We start from the raw sequence: 13174 nt of genomic DNA on the forward strand, positions 1-13174 counted from the left end.
ATATATACATTAAATAAACCCTGATAAACACATTTGAATACTTTAACAGCTCTTATGAAATCACCACATTTTTGAAAAACAACAAAAACAAAACAATGTAATTGAACCCAAAAGTATAAACACCAAGAACAATCTGCACAAACATCTTCTATTGTTGTTGAATTTATTAAATTCAAAGTTGTTTAAATCACAAATAGAACAGATACTGGTACTTTAGTAACCAACATGTCATACAGTTATTAATATAAACTGTATACGTTTACACAGTGAGGCATACACATAATACATTTAATTAACATTTAATTTCAAAATCAAGTCTAAACACAACAAAAAAACACTAAATATGAAAATGGGAAGGGAGGAAGAGGGTGATGTAGGAAGAAAGAGGTGAGGGAAATGGAGGAGAGAGTTTGGGGTGAAGTGAGGGGTAAGGGAAAGGAAGTAGGGAAAGTAAATAAAGGATGGAGGAAGGTGAGAGAGGGGGAGGTAGCAGGAAGTAGGTACAGTTAATGGGGGAGGGACTTAATAGTGAGTTTTACATCTATTATACAGATTGTGGGAAAACCTGAGCTCCAGGAGAAAACCCTGAGTATGAAAAGGGGAAGGCAGTAAGGGGTGAGGTAGGAGGAAGGAGGTGAGGGAAATGGAGGAGGGAAAGAGGGGAGGAAAAGGCAGCTACTGACGTCCAGCCTCCTCCTTCTCCTTGGGGACTGGCTTCAGTAGAAGCTGCTGGGACTCCCAGCAGCTTCTACTGAAGCCTTCCGAGTAAATCGCCAGAACGCCGACACCTCCTCATCTCCACCGCTCCCATGTTTTATTTTGTGTTGCCATAAGTTAGTCTCTCTGCGTTTGTGCGCTGGGCGAATGCTAATGCTAGGTTGTAAACACTTTATTGATCATTAAGAACCATTTATAAACCAGTTCTAACATAGTTTTCATACATCAACACAGGCTCACTATTTGGCAAGATGACTAAGCCTTATATTGGCTACTTAGCGAGAATCAACTCAGTGAGCAACAGATACCAAAGATGCTGGATGATGAAGAAGACAAAGTAAGCTACAGGGTAGGCAGCCAATATGAGGCTTAGTCATCTTGCCAAATAGCGAGCCCACATTTATCTGTACTGCTAAGTCTTATATTGGCTACCTAGCTTACTTCGTCTTCTTCATCAGCCAGCATCCTTGGTATCTGTTGTTCACTGAGTTGATTCCCCCCCTTCCATCTTGATGTTTCTTGGCATCTCTTTATGACCATTTATTTACGAGTTACTAACATTTATAGTTGCCAAAAGGGAGCCTTATTGTAAAGTGTAAAACACATTCCCATGTATTAATGAGTTACCATTTATAATAAGGCTTAGCAGTACAGATAAATGTGGGCTCACTATTTGGCAAGCAACCGGTCACAGTTGCCCTGTTTATCTCATGTCTTATAAAAGCTTATTAATGATTTATAAAGTGTTCACAACCTAATTAATAAATGAATTACAATACAAACTATTCGTAAACCCTTTATAAGGGTAGTCTTATTGTAAAGTGGTACCGAAATACCTTGTACTTTATTTTAAAGGAAACCTATATTGTAGGGCCATAAGGTATATTTATACGTTTCTGTTTTCGAAATACCAAATAGATCATGCATTTTAGCCATGCCTCATTTCGCTCTGTGTTGTTTGCTGTCTACGGGTCTGATTTTGTGAGCTGCAGCTGACCACGCCCCCCTGCAGGAGAGGTGAGCCGCTCTGAACAGCTGCTGGGCTGTCAGAAGAGGGGGAGAAAAATAGTTTTATTATAGCCTATATAGAGTCGTTATTCATTTGTTTTAAAGCTCAATAAATAACAAAGAAGACCTTTGACCGGCACTTTTCTAATTTTGTCCGGAAGATTTAAACTTTAACGGACATCTTGACCGGCGAAAGAAACTGAAACTGAAACTCTGCCGCACAGTCCCCTCGTTCCTTGGAAGAGGCGGAGAGGTGGGTGTTTGTCATCTGCTGGTGGACTAACCGGAGAGAATTACAGTGCTTGCCTCGACGGGGAGGGATTGCATTGAATTAAAGCAGCGGGAGCAAACGCTTGCCTCGGGGAGGGAGACAGAAAGCCACAGAAACATGCTTTTGTGGCAGACTACAGCGCCACTTACAGGCCTGGCATATGTACTACAGCGTCTCCAGCGCTTTAGAGCGGCAATGGCCGGCCGTGGCCCAACCCCACATTCCCCTGATAGGTGGAGAGTTGGCCCAATAGCCGTAGCGCCACTTTCCTGACGTCAGTAAAGTGTTCAAATCTGGATCAGTTTTGATCAGATCCGTTGCAGCCCCTTTTTTAGAGATTTGGGTATGGAGGAAAATAGAGAGGGTTGTGTTTTCTGACACTTGGTGAGTTCCCTGGAACACCGGGGACACATATTCATGTATAAAAGACATACAAAAGTGCATTTTGCATGATAGGTCCCGTTTAAAATTGATCACCACATACATAGAAATAATGCATAACTCCTGTTGCTATTTCACAAGCTGCATCATGGCAACAACATTACAATAGTGTTTCCTGTGTTCTGCATGCCAGCCTTTGTTTCATTATCACAGTATTATGTGATTCCTCATCACCTGGCCATGTGGTACAGTAGTGACTGATGATATTTAAAATATTTTTGATAGTATGTGAAGCTTTTTTTGTTCTTAGGAAATAGATCTTTCAGGTGCGGCATCTATTAGATAAATTTAAATGTAATAAAAATTGATTTGTTATGTCATTAAGTCGTTCTGATTTCACAATATATGATATCTTTAATAACGAGGCATTTTTAGCAAAATAAAATCATTGGCCTTCATTCCTCTAGACTAAGGAAACCTTTATACAAAAATACATGAAAAGAAATATTAATATGATTTTTTTTACTTAATATATAATATAATACCATAAAGCTGATTCAGGCAGGTGTATAGATTCACAATTAAAGTATTAGCCTACAGCAGTGGTTCCCAAACTTTTTGGGCCCAAGGCACAACAAAGGACAAAAAAAAATCTCAAGGCACACCTATTGTGCAAAATAGCCCGTATAACACGTGTTATCACTCATATCATGTAAAATATCTGTAAATGTGCATAATTATTTACTAATGCCAAATAAAATGTGACAAAGACAACTATATTACTCGTGAAATATTTATTAACGAAATATTTCAATTAATTTGAAACTTTATGAAATTAGGCTTCATCAAAGCAGCAACACACTCATTTAAACCAGACAGGTCACACAATAAAAAATGAGGCAAAGGAAACTCAGCAGAAATTCAGCACAGAGAACTGTCAATGCAAGGAAGCTGCACTGTCCATGGTCCTGAACTACAAATTATAAATATAACATTTCAGCAATCAGCATAGAAACATGTGCTATTGTAAATATTTTTGCCGACTTACAAATTAGGCTGGACCAGTGGGTGCTGAACATCCGGAGAAATAAATGGACCCCCAAATTTTCTTCTCGCCTGTGCAGTGAACACTTTGATAGTCATCACTTCAGCACTGACTCATGGGTACAGATCTTTTAAAAATGTGTAGGTGTAAATTGTTGTTACTAATTAAATACATTTCATACATCATACAATGCTAAATAATTGTTAAGGCACAGCTTGCACATCAGTGATGAGTAATGTTCTTTTGATTAAAGGCCAAATTAAGATTTTGTCAGTATAGAAACATAGAAATCGAATTTTTTTGCAAACCATCACATTTCTCTTCAATTTATACAAAGACTCTTTATCATAGATAGAGAATTGCCATTTCCCCCCCACATACTCCATGTTAAAAACAGATGAATTATATTACCTTTTTTTACATTAATTTAATAGCAACATTCATTCATCTGTTGTCATCTTATAACTTATTTATCTTAATAGCTATCACTGTAAAAAAAAAAGGATTTAATTTCATCTTACTATACAATATTTATCTTTACATTTTGTTCTTGCATTGACCCGTCTTAGTTTATAAGACGGGTCATACTGAAGTTTGTGCACACATTTTTAACATGTGATCTTTCTTTCATATAGGACACTTGAGGGAAGTTGCAACGCCTCGGCCAATGTGATGTCTTCTCCACGTGAAAGAGATTGAAGGCATAACTTATAACTTGAGACAATTTTCCAAAAGTTATTACTTTTATTGGCTTAGGTAGTAATGGATTACATCTAACACGAATCAAGTTCGTATAGAAAAAAAGGAAAGTGTAATCCTTAGTTACATGGGAAAGATGTAATCGGATTAGTTTTACTTTTTTTAATAATAGGGAAACTCAGGATTACAATCTTATTCAAAACCTAAAAAGAGCATATAGTGTTTGTTGTAAAATGATCAGATGTTCTCTCTTCTCTGGAAGCGGTACTGTTCTGTAGGCTAATACTTTAATTGTGAATCTATACACCTACTGCCTGAATCAGTTTTATGGTATTATATTATACATTAAGTAAAAAAAATCATATTAATATTTCTTCTCTCCTGTGTTAATTTGCATTGCATTTGATATTGAGGTAATCCAAAAGAAAAATAAAGTTATCAGGTTACATTACTTTTATATCTTGATACTCGCATTAAGTTACTGGTTGCGTTTTTGGCAAGTAGCCAAAACTTCATAATTACATTCTATAGTATTCATTGTCAACCCTGTACATAAGTTATATAATTTTAATTACTGATACAGTTGTTGCACATCTTTAATTTATTTTCTAGTGTACTTAAGTCGTACATTTTCAATGTGAAATAGATCTGATTAAATAAAGAGTAAAAGCACAATCTTAAATGTTGACATTTATCATTTTCCTATGCTTATTGTTAATGTAGTGGTGTTATAAACAAAATGTTGTCGTAAAGGAAATTAAGATGTTTTTTATTTGTTGACAAAAGATTTAAAGTTGATGCTCACAACATGTGGGAACATTTATTGAGAAAAATGTTTCTATTGTAAAACAAATAATTATCTGCATACTGAACAATTTAGAAACTCTATTATTTTCTGTGATGTTACGACCCTGTAGGGATGGTGGGTATTGCATTTCATAATTACATTCTATAGTATTCATTGTCAAGATTTTGTGTTTTTAAACTTGGGACTCTTTTCAGACTGCTACGGCTTGGGAAAAGATTTGAGCCTTAATGTGTAATGTTTTCTGTATTGTATGGTTAGCTTATCCTTTCATTTGATAGTCAGATTTGGATGTGATAGCTAACATTTTCAGTAAGCAGTAGACAAAAGAAGTGAAAATATGAATGTAATTTATTTTAAATATTTACATAAATACAGAATTATTTGAACAAATAAAATAACAAAAAACATCATAACAAATAAAAATAAAAGGTTTGACAGACAGCCATGCCCAGCATGGGCCTGGAGAGCTACAGAGTCCATTGGGGGAAGAGGGGGGGTGGGATGTGGGGATGAGGAAGAGCAGCCATGTTAACAGTGTTATGGCTACAGATGTAATATCTAACTCAACATTAGCCATGACAGTCTGGGCTTAGCAAGGGCCTTAGAGTACATACTCTAGGCACCTCTGGTTTATCTGGGAGAGCATGATCTTCATGCCAGGGTGCCGATGGTGAAGCTGGTGCAGGTCCTCCTTCATCTTGTTCAGCAACTGAACACTGGGCACATCCCCCAAGTCATTGCCGCCACAGTGGATGAGGAGGACATCCGGGGCTGCTCTTCCTCGCAGGGAGTTGGAAAAGAAGGGGAGGAGACCTCTCCAGCGCAGTCCACCCCAACCGAACCAGCAGACGCGAAGGTCGAGGCCAAGGTTGCTGCCGATGGTCTCTGTAGCTCTCTGGGCTCCACGCCGGACATAGCTGTCTCCGATTATCCATACAGTCACTATGGGAGGAAAATAAATGAGAGTAACAAATGCTTCAGATAATTAGGAATATCAAATTAAGTATTAAGGGTTGCTCATTTTGTTCCTTTGACAATAACATACAACATAACTGAAATCACACCTGTATGGTTAAAAGTAACAAGAGAGCAACACCTCAAAAAACAGATTAACAGCACACAGTTTATATATATATTTATATACTGTGTGCTGTTTATCTCCAATTATGCACATATGTATATATCTATATACATATATGTATAGTATGTTTGTGTGTAATGTCAACCATCTGAAGTCATGTAAAGTAAGCCAGGACCATCAACTTACAGGTTGTGGAGGAGTTTGCCATCTTCTTTTTTCTTAATGCTGAAAGAAATAAAAATGGTTTAATCAATATAAAAGCGCCTTTCAGTGATACAGTCATATTTAATTTATACTCTCACAGCGCTGTTGAAACAGTAACGTTGGATTAAATGTATATACAATTTATGGTCAAAAAGTATAAATATGCACATTTTGCATTTGTTAGCCCATGCATATTACACTGTTTATATTTGAATCATGGAGAAGCGTTTTTTAAACGTGTATAGTGTAATATCAAGAACAGTTAAATCATAGGGAAAAGCTTTGTTTAATTCACAATACGCTAATTCCTTTACATACTCAACCCAGTCTCACGGCATTTCGTGTTATTAGTCACGAAATTAATTTAATGTATTGATTCGTGTTCACCAACACGATTTTCACCTTTTTTTCATGTCACACAGAACGATTTTAAAAGCAATGTATTTCTATTGGTAGTATGTTTCGTGCCTGCAACACGTCTTTTTGTCCGGTCGGGTCTTGGAAGACCAGAAGCTGTGTGGTTCATAAAAACATGTTCTTACTCAATATCTTACCCTAAGCCTAACCCTATCCCTTTTATGTTAAATAATGTCTGAGTTTTTTTGCCGTCAGTGAGGAAAAGAAATGGGGCTCAGAGCCTCAGAATACTGAAATCTGTATTTTATGTCATCTTTTTTTCCTTCTAATTTGTTATTATTTGGTGCAGGCACGAAACATACTACCAATATAAATACATTGCTTCTAAAACCGTTCTGTGTCAGAATACTTAAATCTGTATTTTTTTTAATTTCTTTTTCCTTCTAATTTCTTATTATTTACATTGCTTTTAAAATCGTTCTGTGTGACACGAAAAAAATGGCGAAATCGTGTTGGTGAACACGAATCAATAGATTAATTTCGTGACTATAACACGAAATGCCGTGAGACTGTGTTGACATACTGTATACAGGCCACAGTCTATGGCTAATTCCATAGGCTAATTCACGCAACACTGGCCATATCTCTGCTAGTTTACAAAGTTTAGCTACAAATGACATTTATATTTGAAAAACGGGGAAGCACTTAAAAAACAATTGTATAGTGTAGGTTCAAGAACATTTCAATCAAAAGGACAAGTTTTGTAAAGTTACAGGGTATCTTACCTTCAGAATATGCCGGGAACGAGGAGCAGTGACCGCAAACTGGGTTGTTAGCTTAATACTGGGAGCATGTTAGCTTAGCTTCTTAGCCTGAGCTAGGCCTGGAACTTCACGCCCGTTGGCAGCAGGTCCCGCCTCTTTGCCCTTCACATTTACATTTTAATTTACATTAAAGTATTTCGTGAGGCCTTCTAAAATGTTTTTAAATATAATTAGGATTGTAGTTGAAGAGTTTGTAAATTGTAAAGAGAATGAGATTGAGAAGCAGAAGGAGGAGGAGGAGGAGGAGGAGGAGGAGGAGGAGGAGGAGGAGGAGGAGGAGGAGGAGGAGGAAGAGGAAGAAGAGGGGGAGGGAGGAGGAAGGGGTGTAGTACAACAGATTAATTTCATTTCTGGACTGAGCACTCCTATGCTGAGGCAAAAAAAGGAAAAAGCAAAGGATAATAAAAGAGGATAAAAAATAAGAGCAGAGGAGGGCAGTGATAAGCAAGGAGCTGGGAGGAGAGAAAAAAAGGAGAGTTTTTTGCTTCTTTATCTGATGTAGTAAATGTGTGTGTACTGTATGTGGGAGAGATTGCAGCCGCAGTGTGAAGACGATTATGTGTTCAAAACTGCCCGAGTACGCCCGGCCTCTGGGGGGGTTACATTGCAACTTCACAGGCCCACTGAGCTACTTTAATCATGTAGAGCGGCTGCAGAGGAACAGCATGGGATGACAAATCCATGAAGCCTTCCTAAAAGTGTTGTATAAAAAAAAGCTACATTTGAAAATTCTTGTTTTTATATTTGGGTTTTTTTGCAATCTTTTAACCATTTTTTGTTGTAAATATTGTTAATTTGTTATAATAGTCTTAACATTTTATTTTTAAACAGTTGTCATAACAGTCATATTTTGATTTTATTTTGCTACGTATTCTTCTTTCTGTGTCTTTGTATGTTCCTAAGCAATCATTTTCAGGCAGACATCCAGTGTCTAGTGCAGATTAGAAGCAACGCAATCGCACAACGTCACGTCCGTTAATTCCACATCCACACCAGTCTATGATCCACACACATGGATTAACATCGATTTAATACATTAATGTAGCCTTTGTTTCTGCTAAAAGAGGTGTCGACCAGCTAGGGCAGGGGTGTCAAACTCAAGGCCCGGGGGCCAAATCCGGCCCGCGACTTCATTTTATGTGGCCCCACAAGAGCTTGCAAAGAATATAATATGTTTATTATACGGTTACATGCTACTTTACAGAAGCACGTTGCCCATAAACGACATGTCCCACAATGCATCTCAAATTTGACTTTTTCTCAGAATTTGACTTTTTTTGTCCAAATATGCCTTTTTTCTTAGAATTAGCCTTTTTCTCATAAATAGATTTTTTTTTCAAAATGTCACAATCAATGTTTTTCCAGTGTTGTATCTTGTGATCAATAATTGTATGTCCACAACATAGGAGTAGATTTAACTGGTTTTACTTTGGTAACATGCTTCCGGGACTTCCTCGTGGGAACATGTACAACAGGCTCTTTTTAATACCAAGAGTGAGTTTGCCCCCTGCTGGACAAATGCAATAACATGTAATAATAACACAAGGTAAGATACCACATTTCCCCCCCTTTAAGCTAACAATACTTCCCGAAGGTGGGGGTATAACATACTCCCGTTACACAACATTTCGAGGTACTGGCATAAACCATTTCACTTTCAAAGATTAACATTCTAAACCTTTCCTTAAAGTGAGATCAGAGAACTATGCTGCTCTATTAATGGAACATCTCTTGATCTATTTAACAAAGTCTTTCAGGTATACAGGTGGCCAGTGGCGGCCGGTGGTCCTTTTTTTTGGTGGGGCTCTTGACGTACCGTAAGTGACCTACCCGGGGGGTCCGGGGGGTTTCCCCCCGAATTTTTTTTTCGAGAAATGACCCCTTAAATGATGACTTCTGGTGATGTTAGAGGGGGGGGGAAAGGAGAAATCGAGGCTTAAAAATATGAGAAGACTGATCAATACCTCCATAATCTTCAGTGTGGAAAATATTATTTATCAACCTGAACATCTACTACTTTACCAGGAATTTGTGTTCTCAGAACTGGTCTGTTTTTTTCTTTCTTAAAACTGTTCATGTTTTATGAACCAACACCTTCACCAAGTAGCTTTACAGTGAACTGCATGTGAGATATAAAATTAATAGCATCTTTTCAGTAGCATTAATTATAAATATTTAAGTGGTTCAATACAAGTCACTACAGCATTTCAAACTGAACTGTGAATAAATGCAATTTAAAAAAAATAACCACAGCACAAAATGTCATAAATTGTGTTTTTTCTTTGTTTCTCTGAGGATTATTTACAAACAGGCTTATTTACATATAGCAATAACTCAGAAATGAAAAAGCTACATCGTCTAACACGAACAACCAGTTAGCATAATGATAATATATGTGTTATGTACAATGTAACTGGCAAGGCTAGAGCAAGAAAGAACATAAAGTTTGCAAAAGGTTTAAATAACTTCAAGTATCTGTCTTCAGATTACGTGGAGGTTTTAGTCCGATGGGAAGCAGATTTTAAGCGACACCGAAGATAAACCAAAAATGTGGTGGAGCTGCAAACCGTGTAGTGTTGCTGGGACAGAACAGGAGCTATAACCGTTGGAAAATACATCACAGACAATGCAACAAACGTGGAGACAGAACAATCACTTCTGTGATAAATGCCCACTTATTAATAAACTTCTAACAACCATGGGAAACCTCCTCTCTACATATAAAGTGATATCCAAGCATGGGAAACAAAAGACAGCATTTACCTGTTTGCATCCAGCTAGCCAAGCCTTTCTTGTGTACCAGCTACTTGTGAAGCCTTGTGTATACATTTTGTCTTTTTCACGAGATTGCTGCGATATATTCAAATCGGGTTGGTCCGGTGCAAGGTCTTTAAGCAACAATTTATCTGCCAAACTTCTCCTTTCGAAAGGATTGGAGATTAGCTCTTGAACAGAATTAGGCGGGGACCGAGGTCCGGAGACTCCACCTGCACACGAAGCCATCCTCATCAACTACTGCGTCAACCGGATACGAGTCACTGTCCAAACTACTCACAGACTGCACTGGGCGCTGACATTGGCGCCCGGTGACCGTCATCTTTGACGACGCTGATTGGCTGAAATTATATTTTCGCGGCATAGTTTACACGTTACAGATAGCAACAGTCAGCTGCTGGTGGCTGCTGCTGCACTGGTTGAAGGCTCCTCTCTTAGCGCCCAGACGAGAGAAGGTGCATGGGCAAGGCCAGGCAGGAAACATGTGACTTATCAGTAACTTTAGACATCGTAACACAATTTTAAACGAGATTTTATTGTAGATTATACATTTTACTGATACCAATTATATAATATTTACCTTGTTCATTAAAAATAAAAATAAAAACATATATATTTTTTTAAACATATATATTTTTTTTAATTTTAATTTTAATTATTTATTTTTTTTTTTTTTTTCAATATGGGAAGAGGTGGGGCGGCGCCCCTAGCGCCCCTATGGACCGGCCGCCACTGCAGGTGGCTGTCTCTCGCGCTCTGATCGTCTCACCACGGGTGTAGCAGGCAAGTCCGGCGGGACCGGAGTACACAGAACCACTGGCTCACTTGCAGGAGGTCCTTCTTGCTCGATTGTCACTGGAACCACAGTGTCTCTGTTGGAGTCCAGCACCGGCTCTAAGGGCACGGTGTCTGTTAATCTGGCTCTTACTTGATCCACATGCCGCTTCGCGACTTGACCACTTCCAATGATCACTGTATATGACACTGGACCTGATGAGCTCTCGATGACCGCAGCGATCCATTTAGGTCCATAAGAGTAGTTTCTGATGAACACTTTATCCCCAGGTGAGAAACTTCTCAGTTTCCTGTTTGTGTCATGGGACTGTTTCTGTTTTAGTTGTTTTTTGCTGCACTCTTGTTTTCACATCTGGCAGGAGCAGAGGCCTGTACTACGAAGCCGGATTTTTGCTTAGCCGGCTGACTTCAGGGAAAACTCGGGCTTTCCGGTCCTACGACGCTGGTTCTCTTTTTAGCGGGCTAAATCTCCATGGTAACTTATGCTGAGCAGCTAACCTCCCCGGGAGGAGGTTAGGTTGCAGGCTAAGAGATTAACTCAGTGAAAGCACCGCCTGCTGACCAATCAGAGCTCCGTGTGTGCGGAGTTTAAAGCGATCAAGTCATATTATTGATAGAGGAAATACAGAAAAACTGCCGTTGCAGGAAAGACGGCCGGCAAAAATCAACTGACTGTGTGAACGTGAAAATTAATAGAATATCCCCTCCCATCTTCAGAGCAATCTGACTATTATAACATTAGCGTTAAGAAAGCTTACTTAAATATCTGCCACAACATAAGTAACCGGATCAGAGTAACATTAGGCCTATTTGAAACAATAGTAGGGGCTTTTACCAGCTCGCCAACTTACAGGCATCATAGCAGTATGAATAGCCTTAAAAACCCAACCCACTCTGCGGTAACGAGAGTCATGTATCTGAACCAAATGCCCTAAGTGAAGCCGTTAGTCTCATCTGACTGACCCAAGGGTTGGTGCTGGTGTGACAGGGAGGCTTCCAAGTGTTCATAGCAGATGTCATGCTTTCAGTTCATGGCTCAGTGGGGGGGAGCAGACCCATGTGAGACAGTATCAACGGCTGTAATGTTCAGTTTGAGGAGTGTCATTCTCTCTGGGAGCAGGAAATGGTGTCCATTCTCGGACCACACCATTAATGTCATGTAGAGCAGCCATAGCATCTCTGTGACTGCACTCAGCCGGACTGCAGCAGGGCAGAACTGGGTGACTTTTTAGTGAAGCCGTCCATGGCCATAGACAAAATGGAACCACGTACTAACAAAAGGGACACAAGGTCATCAATGTCTCTCTTTACCTTTAGCCTAATTGTAAAACAAATTAGTGGAAGAAATGTGGAACCCTAATCCATCATCATGTGAAATTTAGAGTTAATTTAAATAATTACTTATGGGTTGAAGTCAAATTAACATTAGAACTAAAGTCAGTCAAAATTGGACGTGCACGGATCAGAATCTAATCAATACACCATTTTCCCAGCTCTGTAATGAAAAGGATATCAAGATTAGGTACATTATAGGAGTGATAAAACATCCAAACATGCACACTTATCTTATTCTAGTAGAGATTAGAGGACAGGTCTAATGTTTGTGAACAAAATGATCAAGTCAAAGTTATTTTATTTATTTTATCTTATGTACCACATTTAATTTAATAATGAATCTTAAATTACTAATAACTTTAAAGAAGGCAACAATTTACAATGTGGATAAGGTGACTACTTATCCAAAGTGTGTGGGTGTGTGAACAGCTTGTCTGCCCAAGGTTAAAACATTTGGGACAGCAGTGAGAATGTTATGAGAAACAATTTGTTGCTTAGACTGAACTCGAAAGAAGCTGAGATTAGAACATTTTAAATAAATCAAAACACTTGCACCTTAATTAAATACATTTGACATTTAGCTTGAGCTGGGTTCAATACTTTCTTTATGGTATTTAAATTGGGCTCAAGTAGAACCTTTACATGGATTTGGCTTGCAACACAAAGTGATACCGATCTCTGTCTGTTATGATTTGAAAGTCTCATGATTTAAAGTGTAGGCCTGTGAAGGAGAGGCCCTTGGAAAACAACATCTACTTTTTTTAACTGTAATTACTTATTGTAAAGAGATTGCAACATTATACTTTTTAAAGAATTGCTCAATTCATTTAACACATTTATTATGCACACTGTAATGAAAACGTCAACAAATATA

This window comes from Trematomus bernacchii, unplaced genomic scaffold (genome assembly GCF_902827165.1).
Source record: "Trematomus bernacchii unplaced genomic scaffold, fTreBer1.1, whole genome shotgun sequence".
Lineage (NCBI taxonomy): Eukaryota > Metazoa > Chordata > Actinopteri > Perciformes > Nototheniidae > Trematomus > Trematomus bernacchii.